Raw genomic sequence first — 6,086 nt, 5'->3', positions numbered from 1 at the left:
AAGGAACATAATGGGAGAACCAAGAGGAGCTTAAGCAACCTTTTTAGGATGAAAGGATGATACCTTTGGCAGTAACCATTTTTCACTTCCTTTCTTCCCAGTGGCCCTCTTCTGGTACGTTAACAAAAACAGTACTTTCCCAGATGTAGTCAGATATCTAGAAATAAGAAACTGCCTGGATGAGGGAGCCGCTGAGCACAATTACTGTCTTGAGTAGTGTTGAGGCACCAAAAGGTTGCTGGAGGTCATGTTGAAATAAACTTACATCACTTTAACTGATGCAAGGGGAAACAATTTCTCTACCAGGGATGTGTATATGTGTGTGTGTATGTGAGAATGTGCATTACCAGCATCAATCTGGATAGGTAAATGGAAACACGTGATTATTCCACAATGCTGCAAGTATGATGGAAACAATACACTTTTCACTAAGTAGATATCACATGGAAGCAGGACCCAGGTGTTTCCTTTCTGAAGGAAACTCCCCACAACACTGAACAACACTAAATCCAATGTCAACAATGAAAAGCATTGACAGAAAATCCAGTGATTCTTAAATCAGATTCTTAAAGGCTTAAAACACTGTAAATTCAGCTCATTAAACTGAAAAGGGGAGAAATTAAAAAGTAATCATTTTAATTATCATGTTTGTGTTACGTTTAGCCAACCGCTACAATAATATCATTTGGCTTGTTCTACTGTAATTAATCTAGTAAGTGTACAAAGTAAACAGATTAGAACTATTTATAGCTCTAAGGCTCAAGTGGAAATGAGATATTGCCCAAGTACAATTACAATAAATATAGGGCTTGTTGATACTCCTTCAAATTACGCTGTTAGGACTTTTAACCCCCATGTTATTGTTCAACTGTACCAGCCTTCAGAAAACAAAGAAAATTTCAACAGTGGCTCTTGTCAAACTTATTCTCAGATGTACACGTTAAATTGAGTAACCAGGTCCTTGTTTTATGTGAGCCAAATTAGGTAAATCTCATTAAAGATATGCTAACTAACATACAAACACCAAGTGCAGTTTTAAAAGAAATCTCTGCAATGAGGTGCAAAGAGTACATGATTTTATGAGTCAGTCTCACAGAATAAAAGTTATGGTCAAGATTCATATCATTTTACTGCCATAGATGCCTTTAGACCCAGATAATAATGAATTATATATAAATGAAAGGAAATATATATCTGACACAAAAGAGAAAAAAATCTGTATTGAGAGGACCATTTTTTAAATGGTAATATCCCTCACTTAGTAAAAACAAATGAAAATTGCTCACAAGACCGCTGGTCAACTATTTAGGTATAATACTTGCATATTAGGTCCAAAGTAATTATATTCACAATTGTAAGGAAAAAAAAGATCTCTCAAGATACTGCTGCTACAACTGTTGCTGAGACCACTACTGTCCATAATAATAAATAGCATCTACTATCTGTTGCAATGTTTTTAGTTCACAAGGCACCATATTAAGTACTTGGCATTCTTTCCCTCAGTTAATGCCATAAAGGCTCATAAAGGAGGTGTGGTAGTTATCCCTGTCCTGAGATGAGAAAACTGAGACTAAGTGAGGACAACTCCTTTATGATTCTAGTAGAGAAGCTGGCTTTTGAGCTCTGATTGATCAGATTACAAAGCCTGGGCTCTTAAACACTATATTGTCTCCTGGCAAATAGCAATTTCAAATGAAGAGTTTGAGTGGGACTTTCAAAAGTAGATGAAATAGTCTGCTCTTTTTAATTTTTTTTTTTTTTTTTGTAGAGACAGGGTCACACTATGTTGCCAGGGCTGGTCTTGAACTCTGAGCTCAAGCAATTCTCCCACCTCAGCCTACAGAAGTGCTGGGATTACAGCTGTGACCCACTGTGCCCAGCTGGAAATAGCCTGCTCTTTGTCTGGTTTGAATGAAGCCAAGAAAATCCACCTTCTGTTGCTTACAGAAGAGCCCACAGTTTTGCCTCAGCATATCGGGCTTAGGCTCTGGTTTTACCCCAACCACAGGTTAATGTAAACAGCTCATGAGTATATATCTGTGTTTACTCTCTACAAAAGAATGCCCAAATGTGTGTAGTCATTTTACATAAATGGTCTCTTTTGATCCTCTACTTGGTGAAGTGGGCAGAGGAAGCATTTTTCTCCCCATTTTACAGGAAGTGTAAAACTTACTTTATTCAAGGCTGTATGACGGGTTGAGGGCAGAGCTAGAAGTAGAATCTATTTCTCCCTCCTCTCCCAACTACTTTGCACACCAGCTTAGCTCTTCTATGTGAGGGAAAGCAAAACAACTACAGTAGCCCAAAAGATTTTCCAGGCACCCTCTAAACGAAGTGAATAACACCTGGCTTCATGTTCTCATGTTATCTATAACTTAGAACTAGAGGCAGATATCTCCAGTTAATTTCAAAACTGAACCCAAGTTCACTAATCCAACCCTGAGAGACAGCCTTACTTCTCATTTGTTGTCCCAAAAGCCCTTTGGGGAAAAATCAAAAATGTAATTCATCGGTTCAGTGCTGGATATGTAATTTATTTATTTTTTTCTAGTTTGTCCTTAGGAAGAAAAATAAATTATAAGGCAACATGAATTCCATTCAAATGCCACCATGTTTTCAGGTTTTCATAACTACTCTTTGTTAGCTATGTAATCATAGGGCAAACACTTTGCATCTTTAAAATAATCTAGAACTATAATAATAACATCTATTTCACTGACTTGTTGTAATAAAGGATATATGCATGTGACACACCTGGCAGGGTGCCTGGCACGTGGCATATGACAAGTACGTTACAGTTGTTGCTGCTGATGTCAATCTTCAATGCATTTTTAAATGTATATTTGAAGCTATGTACCCAGATAATGATTATGCTTTTGTCAATTTATCTTAATGTTGAAGTTAATCAGATTTGTCAACTAATCCAATATACCATTCAATTGGGAATTAATATTGATTAATTTGCATCTCCCTTAATAAGGGGTGTAAGGTGCCAGAGCTGTGAAGACAGTCCCTGCACTGGATGAATTCACTTAGGCTTTCTCTTTACTTTCTCAAGTAATTATTAGTATTTCATTAAGTTGTGAACTCCTTGAGGGCAGAGCTGGTTGTTTTTATCTGTATTCTTCCATAGAATCTATCATATAGTAGTCACTCAGTAAACATTTGTTGAACATTAATTTGAAGCCAGAAAACTAAAAGCTATTCATCCATTAAAATAATTTATATAAGCTTTGAGATTTCCAGTGTATCTGGTCAATGAGAGCACCTCTAATTCTCTGGGATCTGAATTCTATTCTCAGGCATGGAATCCTTTATTTTTTTCTGAGTAGAGCTTATAACACAAAAGAAAGAGGGAGAGAGGAGAAAAAATAAGCACAGAAAGAAAAGAGAGAAATAAGGAGTGAGCACGTTGAAGAGAGAACAAAGAATTAATAATTTTCACTTTTGTCTTTCACCAAATATCCTTCAGTAGGTTTTTTTTTTTTTTTTTTTTTTAAGTATGACTATTTATAACTTTTACAGCTAAAAGTAAAAAAGCTGCTGGTTGTTGTATTAAAATACTTCAATTAAAATGGCAGTGCAACTTGGACCTGATTTGTCATTGCAGCTATTATCCATGGTTTGGAGATTCCTGGAAGTCTTACAGTAGCAGAGTAGAAGGGAAAGAGCATGAGGCTTTGAAATCAGACAGACGTGGTCCTACAGCAATCTGTATTACCTTGTCCAATTGAATTAACCTCTTAGAGTTTCAACTTATTCATTATTAAAATAAGACAATATTAATTCTCATCTGAAAACTGTATCAAGATCCAGAGCACCAGCTCTGGAGTGAGGCTCAAATGATGGCTCCAACATTTACCCGCAGGGTAACTTTGTGTGAACTTCATTTTCCTTACGAATGAAAATAAGTATTAATGATGTTAACTCATCAGGTAGGGAGGAGACAAATTAGAGAACCAGAAATAACTCCATTCTACACATTAGTAGACCTGCATTATCAAAAATTATACTCAGTTACTATATTTTCAATTTTCTCAATAAAAATTTTGTGGAAATTTGTTCTCTTTCATATATATAATATACATTTTACATCTATAACACCTATTTTACATGTACAGATATTATACATAATGTCCTTGATTTTGTCTCTTGGCCAGCAAAGCTAAAATATTTATTATCTGGCCTGACAGAGAAAAAGTTTTTGGACCCCTGGTTTCAGCTATAGGGAGTCACACTGTCCTGAGATACTACTTCTTCTAAGTCATGTATCTTTTCCATTAATAAAGCAGATTCCATTAAGGTAAAAGTAGAGAGATTGAGGCTAGAGGAGAAAGAAAAATATAGACAATTTTTTAAAGAGATAATTCTTTCCTTAAAGGAGAGAAAAGGTTCCATTTTTTTCAGGACTAATCTAGAAAAATGCTTTATGGTTAGCTTAAAAGTACCTATCCTGGAGAGACTATAAAATACATGGTGTTGGAACAATTGGTTATGCATTATGGGTGAAAACACCAGAAATTGATTTCTTCTCCATATAACAAGAGGCTAACAAATTTTAAATGTGAAAAGCAAAACTTTAAAATCTTTAGAACTATTGAGACTGTTTTTATGACTATGGGATAAGGCAAAAAGACACAAACCTATACAAATGTAACACTTCAACCCTATGTAGATACCCAAGGCAACCCTTGCACACACGGTAGATACACTGCTTACAGACCATTGTTTGTAAAAGCAAGACTGGAGACAAACATAACGTCTATTAGCAGAAAAACAGATCAATGCATGATGATATGCTCATGGTGTAATACAGACCAGTAAACAGAGCCTCACCAAGTACTCACATAACTGAACTGCACGAACTTAGGAGGAAAAAAGTAAGTTACAGAAGAACAGCACAGCATTGTATCATTTATATAAAAGTCAAAAACATGCTAAGTAATACAATTTTTAAGAATAGATACATATGCGGTAAAAACATAAAGAAAGGCTCAAAATGATAAACTAGTAACCTCTGAGGGGAAGATACGGGATGTAATTACATAATATGCAGGGTGTTTTAGATAGATTTGATATTTTTTCACATTTCACTCTAGATACAAGGTACATGGTATTACATTTTTTATCTTATTGCATATATTACATTTTATGATAAATATAAAAATCAAATCCATTAACAAACAACACAAAAGACTCCCTCTCCTTTATAAGCATTGCCTTTGGAGAATCATACTGATTTTTCCTGGACTTTCCATGTTGCTGAAATGAACACAATTGCTTTCTTCAGCGCAGCTTTCAATTTCTCAAAAATATATTAGTTATTGAACTAAGGAATGGTTACCAGACTTTTTGTGAAGAGTCTTGTTACACCCCAGGAAGCTAGTGTTAATGAGAGATGAATGTCCTTGGTACTTCACAGTGAATCAAGTAACTACAAGATTGAGAGAGGCACTGATGAACCGAAAAGAAAAAAAAAATTAATCTAATGGTAGAATATCAAACTCTGAACTATGGGTGATATGCCTGTCTAATAGTTATATTTTTCAATGCAATTAGACTGGAAGGATAACATTTTATTTGTTTATTGATTGAGCCAGGGTCTCCCTCTGTCACCCAGGCTGGAGTGCAGTGTGATTATGGCTCATTGCAGTCTCAACCTCTTAGGCTTAAGTGATCCTCCCACCTCAGCTTCCCAAGTAGCTAGGTTTATAGGTATACACCACCATGCCTGACTATTTTTTTTATTTTTATTTTTGTAGAGACAAGGTCTTACTATGTTACAGGCTGGTCTCGAACTCCTAGGCTGAAGCACATGACCTCTCAAAGTGCTGGGATAACAGGTGTGAATCATTACACCCAGCCAAGGACAAAATATTTAAAAGTCAAAATTACATTAAGCGTTATTGTAGCAAAATTACATTTTCCTTCTAAGGTATAGTTGAAACTTCTTCCAATCAACTCAAGAAGCTTGAAAACAGCATCTATAAATTAATTCTCTCATTTAGTAAAATATTTGTGTACACACACGCACACACACAAAAATGTGTAAAGTTTTTTTTTTTACAAAGATGATATCCTACATA

This window comes from Macaca thibetana, chromosome 6 (genome assembly GCF_024542745.1).
Source record: "Macaca thibetana thibetana isolate TM-01 chromosome 6, ASM2454274v1, whole genome shotgun sequence".
NCBI classification, from domain to species: domain Eukaryota; kingdom Metazoa; phylum Chordata; class Mammalia; order Primates; family Cercopithecidae; genus Macaca; species Macaca thibetana.
This window is presented reverse-complemented; position numbering follows the sequence as displayed.